The sequence below is a fragment of the Bufo bufo genome, chromosome 11 (genome assembly GCF_905171765.1).
Source record: "Bufo bufo chromosome 11, aBufBuf1.1, whole genome shotgun sequence".
In the NCBI taxonomy this organism is placed as follows: Eukaryota; Metazoa; Chordata; class Amphibia; order Anura; family Bufonidae; genus Bufo; species Bufo bufo.
In genome coordinates, this window is record NC_053399.1 from 99,066,156 (window position 1) to 99,083,592 (window position 17,437).

At 47.6% G+C, this 17,437-nt stretch overlaps 1 protein-coding gene across 3 annotated transcripts in view; it reads left to right on the forward strand.

The window, feature by feature from the left end:
- Positions 1 to 344: 344 nt before the first annotated feature.
- LOC120982344 (toll-like receptor 2) overlaps positions 345 to 17,437 on the forward strand; it is a 30,966-nt gene continuing 13,873 nt past the window's right edge. The window contains exons 1-3 of one of the 3 annotated variants that reach the window (XM_040412411.1): positions 390 to 424; positions 665 to 800; positions 886 to 1,052. The gene's annotated coding sequence lies outside the window, so the exon portion shown is untranslated. Of the gene's footprint in view, positions 425 to 664; positions 801 to 885; positions 1,053 to 17,437 lie in introns of all 3 variants that reach the window. The other 2 variants (XM_040412413.1, XM_040412414.1) reach the window with 2 other exon arrangements.

The window sequence follows — 17,437 nt, forward strand, 5'->3', positions numbered from 1 at the left end:
ACTGCTCAGCAGACTGTATCACACAGGATAGGATGGGATACACAGCTCAGAAGACTGTATCACACAGGACAGGATTAGATACACAGTTTAGTACAGGACAGGATTAGATACACAGCTCAGCAGTGTTACATAGGATAGGATTAGATACACAGCTCAGCAGACTGTATCACACAGGATAGGATTAGATACACAGCTCAGCAGACTGTATCACACAGGATAGGATTAGATACACAGCTCAGCAGACAGTGTTACATAGGATAGGATTAGATACACTGTCCCTGGAAGTTATGACAGCATACAATGGGGTGGTGATTGCAGGCTGTGAAGGGTTAATGTTGTGGGCTGGATGATGGGAGTGACTGCTCAGGAGCCTCTGATACTATGTGTTGCAGGAGGCCAGCAGTTCGGTCCCGGTGTCTGGGGGGTGAGTACACAGCACAGCTTGTATGTTACTATGAATCGGTGCTCAGACATGCTGGGAGTTGTAGTTGTGTAGCAGCTGTAATCAGTCATCGCCTGTCCATTATACGTGTATAATCGGTGAGCTCTCCTGTCGTCACCTCTACGTAGTACAATGCGCCTCAGGAGAACTTTCTTGAATGAATATGGCAGATAACTGGCCACCGACCAATTCGACCTCCACTCCTCTACTCTTTCTGTGTAGGTCTTTAGAGCCTGTCACTGTGACTTACATGGGACTGCCCCAGAGCCTGACACTGTGACTTGCATGGGACTGCCCCAGAGCCTGGCGAGCCGTGGCCTCCTGTTTTCCTGAAGACGTAGGTAGGATAAATCTGCAGGTAATTGCTGGGTGTGAGGGGCTCTGCAGGTGGAGCAGACCTTTCTTTGGAGTTGTCGCTGAGTGTGTTTTTTTCGGATTTGTAGGACGCGTTGTAATGTCACCAGTTGTGGTTGTAAAACATGAGACGTTTTACAAATTCTGCCGTGAATCTGGGACAAGAGCCAAGAGACTCCGGATGTGATGGGCTGTAAAGATCCTGCCCTTCTGGAGTTCTTTTCTGGGCTACTACTTCTTCTGTTTCTCAAGCTAGGTGAGAACCGCGCTGCTCACCATTACATAAGGCCTGTCCCAGCTTTCCCAGACTCCTGACCGGCAAATCCTTTAAGTTATGTAATGTGTGGTCACGTCTGTGTCTGGCGTGTGACACTAGCTCCGTTCCCCCTCCCTGCCTCCCGGATCCCGAGTGTGCGGGGCGCTCAAGAAGCCGGTGGGGACGCCGCGTGGGTGAGCTGGTGCGGCTCGCTCTCCCAGGGTCTGCTGAATGCAGTTAGCGCTTGTCTGTCCCGGTCTCCTGCGCGCTCTTTGGTCCTTCTGGTGGCTCTGGATGGTGGCAATCTGGAGGCACTGCAGCTGGCACTCGGTTTCTCCTGAGGAGGATTGGTGAGAGTGGGGCTGACGGTGGGGGAGTGTTGACAAGGAAGAGAGCTGGGATAAAGTTATCTCTGGATGTGAGCAAGAAAGAGAGCAGCATTGTTTTATACTTCTTATCTGTCTCTTTCAACATATCCAGCCCCCCCCCCCCCTCTAACTACTGCGTTTGGACCCTCAAATAACTTTCTATCCTCTACCCCCTAATTCCGGAGATACTAACTCGGATCTGGGACTGAGGCCCCTCCATAAATTGCCGTAACCTTCCTCACCTGCCCTCCGATTACTGGTGTAGTAACTCTGGACTGCCAACTCCCTGACCAGTTTATTACCAGACTCGGACTAAGAGAGAGGACCAACATGGGTCCAATACTAATAATGCTAACAGGCGTTCAAGACAAAAACAAAATGCTTTAAGTAAAGATCTGACCTCCTCATCTTTCCACGAAGACCCCCTAACCCTAGGAAAGAGATAGGGGGAGGGGTAGAGCTTGGTTTGGAAGAAAATACGTATTTAGATGGCCGTGGAGGGAGAAAAAGGAGATTCTGACCCAAAAATGGTGAAATAAATCTTTTGTGCGGTTACGAGGTTAGAGTATGATGGGGAAGGTGGTCACACAGATGGGGGGCAATCAAACAGATGTCACGTTAATTAGAGAGGATTTTACCAAGGTGAGAGACTTGGAAAGTAGACCGTCACCGGTGGAAGATTTATTGTTTAAACTGGAGAAAGAGGCAATATCTCTAAAACAAACGAATGCTGCCATGGAGAATGAGTAAACAGATTTGGAAGACCAAGCAAGAAGAAACTATCTGAGATGGGTGGAGATACCTGAAGGAAAGGAAGGTTCGGATTGTGTCGGATATTGGAGAACTGAACATCTGAGACGGTTCTGAGTTCCATAGCCAATGAGAGAGCGCACAGAGTCCCCAATGAAAGAGGATAGCCGGGGGAATATCCAAGAACAATGCTGACTAAGTTTGTATCCTGCAGAGATGGGGAGGCTGCCTGGAAGGAGGTCAGAGCCTCGGAGAAGTTTCAAATAGATGGGACAAAAATAAGTGTGTACCCGGGGTTTTCAATGGCTACCAGCGCTCAAAAAAGAGATTGAGGCTGGCGGGGGGGCTTGGTTTTTCCAGCTAAACTCCGGGGAGTATATCAGGATAAAACTGTATTTTTTCAGTCCCCTGAAGAAGCATGTGAACAGGCAGATTTAAAGGGCCTGCCTTAAAAATAGTACTGGTTGGGGGAGCGGTTGGGGTGGGATTAGGTTTATTTATTATTATTTGAATGATAAGAATTATTTCTGTCAATGTACGTGGGTTGGCACATGCTGGGGGGGGGGGGGGGGGCGGTGCGCCGACATGACGTGGACGCTGTAGCACGTCCGGCTGTAGCTTCACCTCCCTTCCCTGCCCCGCGATGAGCGAGCTTGTCTGAAGCGCCTGCCACCGCCTGGCATGGGAGCCACGCGCTTTATCTCTGAATGGGATGAATGCTCCCGTTCGCCTGTACTCTGCTCCTTTAATGGAAGCCTGTTTCTGCGTGCCGCTTTATGGTGATCAGCTGGTGGCGGCTACGAGGCAGGACGGAGAGACTGCTATCTGGTGGACAGCGGGGGAAAGAGGAGTTCTGTATGTCTGCCCGGATGAGGAGGGTCGCCTGGGTGAAGCTGTATTTTTCTCTCTTGTGATAAGGGGGGTACCGCATGGTCCTTGTGAGATTCAGGGGAGTTGGAGTGTGGGTTCTATGCTGGGTGGATGAAGTTTGGCAGATAACCAGAATAGAAGAAGGTAGGGTTGTTTCGGGTATCGAATTTTCGATACCCAATCAATACTTTTGTCCCGGTATCGATGCAATATCGGGTCTTCCCTTTTATCGATACTAGGCTGTGCTACTGCACAGCCCAGTATCAGAGAACATGGATCGCGCTGCTCTCAGCGTGCGACATGTTCCCTCAGCAGCACAGGGAGAAGGACGCAGTCTCTCCCTCCCCCCTGTGCTGCCGCTGCCACCAATGGGAACGAAGAGGAGGGGAGGGCGCACTGTGCCACCAACGATAACTAATGTTTACTACATTACAAATACAGGCGGCAGAAACACATTGGCGGCACCCGACCTCTGACAGGGCGCTGTGTCCACAGCAATTAACCCCAGGGCCGGTGCAAGGATTTTTGCCAACACAAGCGAAGCTACATTTTGGCGCCCCCCCCCCCCCTTACCTGGCCCTGGTCCCGTCTGCAGCAGCTGGCTTCTCCTCTGTGTGGTCCTGGTATCTTCTCTCTGCTTCAGACAATCACTGGATTGAGGACCGTATTTTTCGCCCTCTAAGACGCACCGGCCCATAAGACGCACCTAGGTTTTAGGACAATAAGAAAAACATATTTTCCATTGCACCTCAGGTCAGACCAGTAATCAGACCCCCAATGTTAATCAGACCTCAGATCAGCCCCCTAATGCCTCAGATCAGCCCCCCATTTCAAGCATCATGCCCCCATGTCAGCCATCGTGCACCCATGTCAGCCATCATGCCCCCCATGTCAGCCATCATGCCCCCATGTCAGCCATCATGCCCCCCCATGTCAGCCTTCATGCCCCCCCATGTCAGCCATCATGCCCCCCCATGTCAGCCATCATGCCCCCCCATGTCAGCCATCATGCCCCCCCATGTCAGCCATCATGCCCCCACATGTCAGCCTTCATGCCCCCCCATGTCAGCCATCATGCCCCCCATGTCAGCCTTCATGCCCCCCCATGTCAGCCTTCATGCCCCCCCATGTCAGCCTTCATGCCCCCCCATGTCAGCCTTCATGCCCCCACATGTCAGCCTTCATGCCCCCCCATGTCAGCCATCATGCCCCCCCCTATGTCAGCCATCAGTGCAAATAAAATAAAAAAAATAACTTACCTCTCCTGCTCCTGGACGCCGCCGCTCCTCACCACCAGCGCTCTCTCTCTTCTTCCTGGTTCTCGTCCGTCAGCTGTGAAGGCTGCGCACAGTGAGGATAAATGGTGCGCAGCCCTTTACAGCAGACAGCAGAGCGGAGGACCAGGAAGCGGTGAGTACAGATCCTTCACCGCTTCCCAGTCCTTCGGTACTAATGAAGTGCTTCCAAAATGCTTCATTAGTATTTGCCCCATAAGACCCAGGGGCGAAAAATACAGGGTATTTTAAAAAAAAAAGTAAAATTTTTTCAGCCCCCCCCCGTCTGCGCCCTAAGGCAGCCGCTTGGTCTGCCTTATTATAGCACCGGCCCTGGTGCCGCCAATGTGTTTCTGCCGCCGGCTGTATTTGTATTAAACGTTAATTATCATTGGTGGTGCAGTGCGCCCCACCAGTATTAAAAACATTGGTGGTGCAGTGCGCCCTCCCCTCCCCCCCAGTATTAAAATCATTGGTAGCAGTGGCCACAGGGTCCCCTCCTCCTCATTGGTGGTAATGTGGCAGTTGTGATCGGAGCCCCAGCAGTGAAATTTCAGGGCTCCGATCGGTTACCATGGCTGCCAGGACACTACTGAAGCCGTCCAAGGTAATCTCCCTGCTGCTGTGTGTACTATGCCCAGGTCAGCAGGGAGAGTGTAAGATCCTATTCACCCTATAATAGATCTCTATCAAGGTGAATAGGACAAGGGATTAAAAGATCCCAGGTTCTAGCCCCTAAGGGGGGAAATAGTTATTATATAAAAAGTAAAAAATTAAATAAAAAAGGAAAAAAGAAAACACACCAAAATATTAACTATAAATCACCCCCATATGAAATATATAAACAATAAATAAATAAACATATCACATATCGCCACGTCCGAATTAAAATTGGATGAAGGGTTTAGGAGTTTCGGATCCTTTACATGTGGCACCCTGTTTTTAAAGGGACCAAAAGTAATTGGACAATGGACTGTTTGATGGGCAGGTGTGGGCAATTCCTTCATTATTTTATTCTCAATTAAGCACATAAAAGGCCTGGAGTTTATTTGAGGTGTGGTTTTTGCATTTTGAAGATTTCGCAGGCGGTCACAGGAGGTCTCCGTGCAGGTGAAACAAGCCATCCTTTATCTGCGAAAACAGAAAAAACCCATCCGAGAAATTGCTGCACTATTAGAAGCGGCAAAATCTACAGTTTGGTGCATCCTAAGAAAGAAAGAAAGCTCTGGTGACCTCAACAATGCAAAAAGACCTGGACGCCCACGGAAGACACCAGTGGTGGATGATGGCAGAATAATTACCATGGTGAAGAGAAGCCCCTTCACAACAGCCGACCAAGTGAACCACACTCTCCAGGATATAGGCGGATCAATATGCAAATCTACCATAAAGAGAAGACTGCATGAAAGTAATACAGAGGGTTCACGGCACGGTGCAGCCACTCATCAGCCTCCAGAATAAGAAGGCTAGATTGGACTTTGCTAAAAAAACATCTTAAAAAACCAGCACACTTCTGGAAGAACATTCTTTGAACAGATGAAACCAAGATCAACCTCTACCAGAATGATGGAAAGAAAAAAGTATGGTGAAGGGACGGTACAGCTAATGGATAGCATATCACATCGTCTGTAGAACACGGAGGAGGCAGTGTGATGCTTGGGCATGCATAGCTGCCAGTGGCCCCGGGGCCCTCATGTTTATTGATGATGTGACACAGGACATAAGCAGCCTGATGAATTCTGGAGTTTTCAGAGACATACTGTGCGCTCAAATCCAGCCAAACTGATTGGTCGGCGTTTCATAATACAGATGGACAATGACCCAAATCATAAAGCCAAAGCGACCCAGGAGTTTATTACTGCAAAGACGTGGAATATTCTAGAATGGCCGAGTTAGTCACCGGATCTGAACCCAACAGAGCGTTTCACTGGTTAAAGACTAAACTTCAGACAGAAAGGCCCAGAAACAAACAGCAACTGAAAAATGCGGCAGTAAAGGCCGAGCATTAAAGAGGAGGAAACGGCGTCTGGTGATGTCCATGAGGTCAAGACTTCAGGCAGTCACTGCCAAGAAAGGGGGAACATTAGAAATTAACATTTTATTTACAATTATTTAATTTTGAGCCCCTGAAATGAAGGGATTGAGTTTAAAAAAACGCTTTAGTTCTGTCACGGAACCATGAACCAGACGTACAACAAGAGATAAGTGAAAAAGAAGAAGGCTTTATTGAAAATAAAGCTGTAAAGCAAAAGTCCAAACGGATGGTGAAACCGAGCAGAGTCTTTGCGAAGCCAGAGGTCAGGAACCAGAAGGGTAGTCAGACGAAGCCAGGATCAGGAACCAGCAGGGTAGTCAGACGAAGCCAGGATCAGGAACCAGCAGGGTAGTCAGACGAAGCCAGGATCAGGAACCAGCAGGGTAGTCAGACGAAGCCAGGATCAGGAACCAGAAGCAGCAGCAGTCTAGAAGCATGTGAACACAGGAGGACCAAGCAAGGAACTGAAGCCACAGACCTCCTATATATATGAGCTAGGCATCCAGCTCCTCCCAGGGGAAGGAGGAGCCGCAGGGTGGAAGGCTACAAGAAACCCAGAACCCAAGATGGCCGCCAGCACATGTCAAACGAAGGAGAGCAGCAAGCAGGTAAGACCATGACAGTACCTCCCCCTCAAGGGCCCCTCCTCCGCGGAGCACAAAACGGTTTCTGAGGGAAGCGTGCGTGGAAGGCTCGGAGCAAGGCAGGAGCATGGACATCTGCGGAGGGAACCCAGGAACGCTCCTCTGGACCATAACCACGCCAATGGACCAAAAACTGCAACCGACCGCGGACCAGGCGTGAGTCCAGGATGTTGCTCACCTCATATTCCTCACGATTGCCCACTTGGACCGGACGAGGCCGAGGAACCGAGGAAGTGAAACGATTACACACCAGTGGCTTCAACAGGGAGACATGAAACACGTTGGAGATCCGCATGCCAGGAGGAAGCGCAAGGGCATAGGCTACCGGGTTTACCCTGCGAAGCACTCGGAAGGGACCAACAAAGCGAGGCGCCAGCTTGGGAGTGGGCACTCGAAGGTTGAGGTTGCGGGTGGACAACCATACACGGTCTCCGACCTGGTAGGAAGGAGCAGGCGCTCGTCTGCGATCAGCCTGGAGTCTCTGGCGCTGCGCAGAGACCTCAAGGGACTTCTGGATCTGTACCCAAGAAGCACGTAGGACGGAAAGGTGATCCTCCACAGCCGGAATATCCTGGGGAGAGAATACCTCCGGTAACACGGCAGGTTGGAACCCATAATTGGCCATGAAGGGAGACGTCCCAGAGGAAGAGTTCACCGCCGTGTTCCTGGCAAACTCAGCCCAAGGCAGGAGGTCAACCCAATTGTCTTGGTGATCGGAGACATAGCAACGAAGGAATTGCTCCAAGGCCTGATTGGATCGTTCTGCGGCCCCATTGGACTGAGGGTGGTAGGCCGAGGAGAAGGAGAGATGAATCCCCAACTGGGAGCAAAAGGCGCGCCAGAACCTGGACACAAACTGACTCCCCCGATCCGACACAATCTCCTTAGGCAAACCGTGCAACCGGAAGACCTCCCTGGCAAAAATCGTGGCCAACTCTTGTGCAGAGGGTAACTTCTTGAGAGGAACACAGTGGCACATTTTGGAAAACCGATCCACAATCATGAGAATGACCGTATGGCCTCGGGATGCAGGGAGGTCCACAATGAAATCCATCCCCAGGTGTGACCATGGGCGCTCCCCGGTGGCTATGGGTTGCAGAAGGCCCAACGGAAGGTGCCGAGGGGACTTACTCTGGGCACAAACGGAGCATGCCGCTACATATGCGGCGATGTCGGAACGTAGGGAAGGCCACCAGAACAGACGTGAAACAGCCCAGGACAGCTGATTCTTTCCAGGATGCCCCGCGGTCTTGGAGTTATGGTAGGTTCGCAACAACCGAGTGCGCAACTCCTCAGGCACAAAACATCTGCCGTTGGGTCTCCCAGAGGGAGCACCAGATTGAGCCGCCAAAATCTGCTCACCCAGGGGAGAGGTCAGGCTGGTGCGAATGGCGGCCAGGATCTGATTCGGGGGTATGACCGAAGTCGGAATCGACTCCTCCCTGGACAGCTCGGAGTACTGCCGTGATAAGGCATCCGCCCTGATGTTCTTGGAACCGGGTAGGTAGGAGACCACGTAATTAAAACGTGACAAGAACAGAGCCCATCTGGCCTGACGTGGTGTCAATCTCTTGGCCTCAGAAAGGTAGGTCAGATTCTTGTGGTCCGTCAGGATGAGAACCGGAACCACCGAACCCTCGAGCAAGTGCCTCCATTCTTTAAGGGCCTGCACGATGGCCAATAACTCCCTGTCACCAATCTGATAGTTGCACTCCGCGGAAGACAGTTTCCGGGAGTAAAACCCACAAGGAAGCAGAGGACCCTCTGGTGTTCTACGCTGAGACAGAAGGGCGCCTACTCCCGTCTCAGACGCGTCCACCTCGAGGACAAAGGGCAACCCAGGGTTGGGATGCGACAGAATCGGAGCCGACACAAAGGCGGACTTTAGGGCCTCAAAAGCTCGGATGGCCTCGAGCGGCCAGACCTGGGAATTACTGCCCTTCCTGGTCAGATCCGTGAGAGGCTTGGCCAGCATGGAAAAGTCCCTGATGAACTTCCGATAATAATTGGCGAAGCCCAAAAAGCGCTGCAGGGAACGAAGACCACTGGGCTGGGGCCACTATAAGACAGCCGAAACCTTCTCAGGATCCATGGAGAACCCCTCAGCGGAAATGATGTAACCTAAGAAGGTTACCTGGGATCGGTGAAATTCGCATTTCTCAAGCTTACCGAACAGCTTGTTCTCTCGTAACCGTTGCAACACTCGTCTGACATCCAGAATGTGGGCCTCCATGGATTCAGAATATACCAAGATGTCATCCAAATAGACTACCACACACTGCTGCAACAGGTCACGGAAAACATCGTTGATGAATTCCTGAAAGACTGCGGGCGCATTGCACAACCCAAAGGGCATAACCAAGGATTCGTAATGACCGGTCCTGGTGTTAAACGCGGTCTTCCACTCATCGCCCGCCTTGATCCTTACCAGGTTATATGCCGCCCTCAGGTCGAGTTTGGTAAAGACCGTGGCCCCTTTAAGGCGATCGAACAGCTCGGAAATCAAGGGTATCGGGTAAGCGTTCTTGATCGTGATGCGATTGAGACCCCTGTAATCGATGCAAGGCCTCAACTCACCGCCCTTCTTTTTCACAAAGAAAAATCCAGCCCCTGCCGGGGACGAAGACTTGCGAATGTGTCCGCGTGAAAGCGCCTCCCTCACGTACTCCTCCATGGCCTCATTCTCCGCTACCGACAGTGGATAGACTTTGCCACGAGGAGGAACGGCACCAGATTGTAACTCTATGGCACAATCGTATGGGCGGTGCGGAGGTAGGGCAACCGCACGCACCTTATCGAATACATCCCGGTACTCCTCATATTCAGGAGGCAACAGAGAGTCCGAGGAAGTACACAGCAACTTGACAGACCCATGGATGCAACTAGCCCCACACTGCGGTGACCATGAGAGGATCTCGACCGATCTCCAATCGAAAGTCGGATTATGCTTCTGGAGCCAGGGGTACCCCAAGACCACCGAGTAGTGTGGAGACTAAATAACCTGGAGGCAGACCGACTCTCTGTGAACGGCACCAATGGCTATCCCCACTGGAAGGGTCTCATGAGTCACGTGTGGCGGCAGAAGGGGTCTGCCGTCTATCGCCTCAAGAGCCAGTGGGGAACCTCGAGCCTGCAGAGGAATGGAATTGGCGGCAGCGAACACACTATCAATGAACAAACCACCAGCACCAGAGTCCACCAACGCCTGGGTCGTCACCGAGCCCCCGACCCAGGAGAGGACAACAGTGATCAGTGGTTTGTCAACACGGGAAACCGGGGACGAGGAGACTCCACCCAAGATCTGCCCCCGACAGGATCTCAGGGTACGAGCGTTCCCCGGACGGTTCGGACATGCCAACCGAAAATGCCCACCGAGACCACAGTACATGCATCGGCCCTCGCGTCTCCGGAGTGCCCTCTCCCCCTCGGACAGGCGAGCAAACCCCAGCTGCATGGGTTCACCCCCAGACAAGTCATCCCCAGGAGGCGTGGGAGGAGAAGGAGGCACGGGTGGGACAGCAAACGTAGGCACCAATCTGTTAGAAGACCTCCGCAGGTTCTCCTTAAAGGAAGGTCTCTCCCTGAGTCTGGTGTCAATCAAAATCAGGAAAGAAATAAGAGACTCGAGCACAACTGGTAGGTCCTTAGCTGCAACCTCATCCTTCAAGGCATCCGAGAGACCATGAGAGAAAGCAGCGACCAGAGCCTCATTATTCCAGCCCACCTCTGCTGCCAGGGTACGAAACTCAATGGCGTATTCAGCTACGGATCGTGAACCCTGTCTGATGGACATAAGGAGCTTCGCAGCAGAGGCAGCACGAGCCGGCACATCGAATACCTTCCGAAGAGAAGCAACAAAACCGGAAAACTCGGCAACCACCGGATTGTTGTTCTCCCATAAAGGGCTGGCCCAGGCCAAGGCCTTGTCCGAGAGCAGCGAGATCAAGAAGCCCACCTTTGATCTCTCAGTAGGAAAGGCATGTGGCAGCAACTCAAAATAAATGCCCACCTGGTTAAGGAAACCTCGGCACTGAGTTGGCTCTCCCCCAAAGCGCTGTGGAAGAGGGGCAGAACCGGTCATACCCCGAAACACCGCAGGCGCAACAACAGGTGTCGGGGTAGACTCTGGCGCAACAACCGGAGCGGCAGTAGGAGCGAGCCCAGGAGCGACAACCGACCCATCGGCAACGGGAGCGAAATGAGCCGTGCGTTCAAGCAGGGTTTGCAACTCCACAGCGAACCGACCCAACAGGTGATCCTGCTGATCAAGTCTGGCAACCAGCGTGGGTAGCGAGGATGGCCCTGTACCGTCAGAATTCATGGCTTGGTCCTAATGTCACGGAACCATGAACCAGACGTACAACAAGAGATAAGTGAAAAAGAAGAAGGCTTTATTGAAAATAAAGCTGTAAAGCAAAAGTCCAAACGGATGGTGAAACCGAGCAGAGTCTTTGCGAAGCCAGAGGTCAGGAACCAGAAGGGTAATCAGACGAAGCCAGGATCAGGAACCAGCAGGGTAGTCAGACGAAGCCAGGATCAGGAACCAGCAGGGTAGTCAGACGAAGCCAGGATCAGGAACCAGCAGGGTAGTCAGACGAAGCCAGGATCAGGAACCAGAAGCAGCAGCAGTCTAGAAGCATGTGAACACAGGAGGACCAAGCAAGGAACTGAAGCCACAGACCTCCTATATATATGAGCTAGGCATCCAGCTCCTCCCAGGGGAAGGAGGAGCCGCAGGGTGGAAGGCTACAAGAAACCCAGAACCCAAGATGGCCGCCAGCACATGTCAAACGAAGGAGAGCAGCAAGCAGGTAAGACCATGACAAGTTCCTCATATTTTTATGCAATCATTTTGTTCAACCGACTGACATAAAGCTGAAAGTCTAAACTTCTACCATTGTGGTGATGTCCAGAACAGAGATTAGAAAAATGTTGTCTCTGTCCAAATACATATGGACCTAACTGTATCTATGATTGTGGTGTTTATAATAACTACTATTCATGGCATAAATATTATACTACTAATAACTACTGCTTAGGTGCAGTTAATGCCCGCTGAAGAACTTTTATCACCTTCCATCTGGTCTCTAGTACACTAACTCTGGACTTCTGCCTACATTGACTTATATCTATGAAATAATTATTAACCATCCTAATGTGTAGTTGGAGTCCATGGAAGAATTCTATTGCCTAACGACGTACAACTGAGGAATGAAGGGTCTTGTTTGAGGCGATGTTGGACTAAACTTAACTTTTCACTAAGAGAGACTCACTAAAGAATATTCTCTGTTTTCTTTTGTTTTTTCTTTCCATTGTTGCCACAAATTCAAATATGGAGGATTTATGGGATCGTTAATTGTATTAATTGAGACTTGATATTCAAAAAGGAAAGGGGAAGGGGGAAAAGGTAGGAGGAAGAAGGGAAGGGAGGAAAAAAATGAGAAAAAAGAAAGGAGTTTGTTGTGGAAGGAGGTAATACTTTGGAGGTAACAATGGTTAAGGAGGATAAGGAGAAAGGGACGGAGCAGAGGAGGTCTGGAGTGTATGCCTCTCCCAGACAAGAGGTGACGAGAACAAAAGGAGATCGGGAAGTAAAAATGGGTAGATTTCTACAAGCAGAATAAGTCCAACCTCCAAACAAAAAACCTGGGGGGAGTGGGAGGATATGGAAGATTCTGAGGTGGCGTCATCATCCCCAACAGATACTGTATATTCTCCTACATTATCTGACATTATGTCAGCAGTGTCTAAATCCAATTTAGTGTTGGAGATCATAATGAAACAAATGGGAGAACTAAAATCTGAAGTACAATTGATTAGAGATGATTGTAAGAAGGTAGACGATTGCATGCCCACGTACCTAAGACTGTGTGACACCTGAAGACCCTATAATAGTGAGGGGACACGACCACCGGCACTTAATACGGACGGAGTCAGGGTCACCTAGAATCAAGCCAGCAAGGAAACACAAATAAAGAAAAAGACTTATCTTAGCAAACAGCAGCAGAAGCCTCCAGCAGTGAACACCTCATCCAGGAAGTAGTATAAACCGCAAAGTGAGGCAGTATGGGAGAGAATATAAAGGGAGACAATTAGACTAAATAGGTGACACCTGGGAGAAGGAAAGGAGATGACAAAGTGAAACCAAAACAAAGAACGTCATGCAAGAGGTAGAGAAGAACGTCTGCCAGACCTTCTCACAGAACTGGCGGTGACACTTAAGAGCCTGAAACGGGAGAATGTGGCCCCTTAGCACGAAAATCACAGAACTGGAAGACAGGGATAGGAGATCAAATATTAGACTCATAGGTATACCTGAGAAAATGGAGGGTGCAAATTGTGCACAATATATTCAAAATTGGATTACCAAGGTGGTTGGTGGGGAAAGTCTCTCTAACTTATTTACAGTTGAGAGAGCACATAGGATACCGATGAAGAATGCAGTGGGTAATTATCCAAGAACAATAATAGCAATAATTATGCCGTTTAAGGACAAAGAGGTTGTAATGTGTAAATACATGGATCAAAAGTATCCGTTTATCCGGACTATTCTTCTACAACACAAACAGAGAGAGAAATGTTTTGATGTTACACGTAGACTCCATCAGGCGGACATGGCTTACTCTCTTTTGTATCCTGATAAACTTAGAATTGTATATAAAGACCAGGTTAGATTTTTTTCCTCATCTCAGGATGTGAATAAATGGTTGGAAACTGTGGGTTTATGATTTGCTATGAGGTATTCTAGTGAAACAAGGTGTAGCAGGCTATTGATGTTTGAGAGAAGCGGATAGGGAAGGGGATGGGAGGTGGACTTCGCGTCAGTAGTGGGAGTGATACACCAGAGGGAGAGGGATGGGAGAAAGCAAGAGGGAATGGGGGAAATCTTATATATTTTTTTATTTTTTTTCGGGATTGGTTTTGATATAAAGGATATTGATAAAAAATACATCAGTGATTAAAGCTTTATCTTGGAATGTAAGAGGATTGGGGGAGAAAATGAAGAATGTTGCCATGTTTAGTGTAATGGGTAGATATCTTCCAGCCATAGTATTTTTAACGGAGACCCATATATTAAAAGACAGATTGGGTCTTTTTAAAAGAAAATGGATAGCTTATCACTTTCACTCTGTTTACAGTGGGTATAGTAGAGGGGTTAGTATTCTAATCCATAAAGATAGATCATGCTCAGTTATTTCTCAATGCAGAGGGGCGTTCTGTCTTCCTGTTTGGATGCTTTGAGAAAGTAAGATGGGTAGCGGCAGGGAGTTCTATCCCACCACCTTACAGGCATGAGGTGCTGTTAAAACTTAATGACTTTTTGCAGGATAAATAAAATTGCCGGGAGATTTCAACTACACAATGAATGAAGATTTGGATAGATTGACTAAAAAAGATAAGTAAAAAAAAAAGTAAGGCCTACATCATTAATGAAGTTAACTCCAGAGTTTGGTTGGTGGGATATATGGAGGACTCATAATCCATCATTGACAGTACTCTTGTTATAGTAAAACATATGACTCTCTTTCTAGGATTGATTTGGTATTTGGAAATCAGATGACCCTTCAGAGTAGTGTGGTGGTCTCGTATGAGCCAAGGTGCATCTCAGACCAGGTGGGTACAAAGGGTAGGAACTGTGAATGGTACTTGCACTTACTCGGTTAGTCCTATCTGGCTTAACCTAATGGGACAGGAGGTTCATTTTGAAAGAGAGTTGATTTCTTTCTTTGAGATAAATAAGGACTCTGCTGGGGTAAATGTGGTCTGGGATGCTGCCAAGGCTTATGTGAGAGGACTACTAAACAAAAAGATTATAGAACGAAAAAAAAGAGTTTAAGAAGAAGGAAGATGACTTCAAGTTAACATTGGGAAATATGGAGAAAAAAATGATAATTCAAAGAGACAGAGTTTTGGGTGAACAGATGGAAGTTTTCTCATATTCTAATAGAGTGTGAGAAACTTTGGGTTATTTTGGTTTTGGCTCTGAGTTTATCAAGTGGGTGAAGATTATTTATAATGATCCGAGAGCATGGCTATCTGTCAACAGTCAATTGTCTAAGAATTTTTGTTCTGAGAGGGGCATGAGGCAGTGATGCCCCCTTTCCCCCTTTCTCCTCTACTTTTTGCCTTAGTGGTGGAACCATTGGCAGCCAAGATCAGACAGGATTCAGGTTTTCAGGGATTTGGAGTGAGGGGAAGCGAGGACAAAATATCACTCTATGCGGATGATTTTAATTTTATTTTTTTGGGGTGATACCAATGGGGCTTTCAGTCATGTTATGGCACTGATGGATGAATTTGGTAGTTTCTCGGGTATAACAATTACCTGGAATAAATCAATACTGCTTCCGTTGTGTGAAAAGATTGAGGTAATGGATGGGCCATCAGGATAGTTTTAAATACTTGGGGTTAGAAATAGCAAAGGATGTTTCTAGATTTATAGAATTAAATTTCGCACCGCTGTTTCGAAAGATTAAAGATCGGATAAGATATAGAATAAACTACCCATAAAAAAAGCAGATAGGATTAATTAAAATGGTTTTACTACCCCAATTACTGTACGTTATTAGGAATTGTCCTATTTATTTAGGCAAAGCTGTCTTTAAAGAAATGGAAAAACTGTTTAATGATCTCTTGTGGGCAGTAAGGGAGTTAGGAAGAAATTCAGTGTGTTTACTAGGGCTTATGATTATGGAGGTTTGGAAGTCCCGGATATGAAATGGGAGCAGGTGGATTTCTTAAAGCACTTAGTGAATAATAGTGTAGGTTCATTGCCAAATATTTTTGTACTCCTTGAATCAGAACAATTATATAAAGGAGCATATAAGATTCCATTGGTTAAATCCCTGGTGGGTTCTTGGGCCACGCTTAAACAACATTTGGGTCTGGAGGGTTTTACACGAATGACTCCTTTTTGGTATAATAACACTTTGGGGGATAGCACTTTTGTTCGAGAGGCTAAATATTGGACAACAATTTAAAATTTTTGTATTTATCACAATATGTTAAGGATGGGGCATTGAGGTCAAAGGGAGAGATACTAGGGAATTTAGGTGATGATAGGCAGAGTGTGTTTTGATATATTTACCTAGGGCATTATGTACACATGATATGATTTTATTTTAGAATGGGGGGGTCATTATAGATTGGTGTCAATATTATATAAAAAATAATTAAGAGTAGTCATAGATGAGGGGAGGGGGGGGGGGGGTTGCACTAGTAAGATAGCATGGGAAAAGGATCTAGGCCCAATAACTGAGGAGGAACAATGGAGGAGGTACTGGCCAGTGAGTCGGTGCCTGAGGAATCCAGCGCAGTTGTATGTCCAAAATGTGAAAACTCTAAAGCAGATATTATCCATATGTGGTGGCGCTGCCCTAAAATACAACCATTTTGGCAGGGTCTCATCGAAGTGATTGGAGATATTGTTGGTTTTAATCTATCGTGATTGATTTTTTTATTTGTGTATTGGGTGAAACCCCGTATAATCTATCAAAAGTGAATCGGACTGGTGTATGGCCCAGATATTAGTGGCCAGAAGGTGGATGAGAACAGATGTGCCCACTGTTACAGAGTGGATGAATATGATGAGTCTTTATAGTTCCATTGAGAAAGCTGGTTATATTAAAACAAATAAAATGCATGGAGCAAATGGAAGATATTTATGGAGAAGTTTAACCCCTTCAACCCCGGGCCTGTTTTCACCTTCCTGCCCAGGCCATTTTTTGCAAATCTGACCAGTGTCACTTTATGTGGTGATAACTTTAAAACGCTTTGACTTATCCAGGCCATTCTGAGATTGTTTTCTTGTCACATATTGTACTTCATGACACTGGTATAAATAAGTAAAAAAAATAAAAACATTTTTATTCATGAAAAAATTAGGGTTTGCAAATTTCCAAATTTCAATTTCTCTACTTTTATAATACCTTCGAAAATAGTTATTACTTTACATTCCCCATATGTCTACTTCATGTTTGGATCATTTTGAAAATGACATTTTATTTTTTGGGGACGTTAGAAGGCTTAGAAGTATGGAAGCAAATCTTGAAATTTTTTGGAAAATTTCCAAAACCCACTTTTTAAGGACCAGTTCAGGTCTGAAGTCACTTTGCGAGGCTTACATAATAGAAACCACTCAAAAATGACCACATTTTAGAAACTACACTTCTCAAGGTATACAAAACAGATTTTACAAACTTTCTTAACCCTTTAGGTGTTCCACAAGAATTGATGGAAAATGGAGATGAAATTTCAGAATTTCACTTTTTTGGCAGATTTTACATTTTAATCCATTTTTTCCAGTAGCAAAGCAAGGGTTAACAGCCAAATAAAACTCAATATTTATTACCCTGATTCTGCGGTTTACAAGAAACACCCCACATCTGGTCATAAACTGCTGTACGGGCACACGGCAGGGCGCAGAAGGAAAGGAGTGCCATAT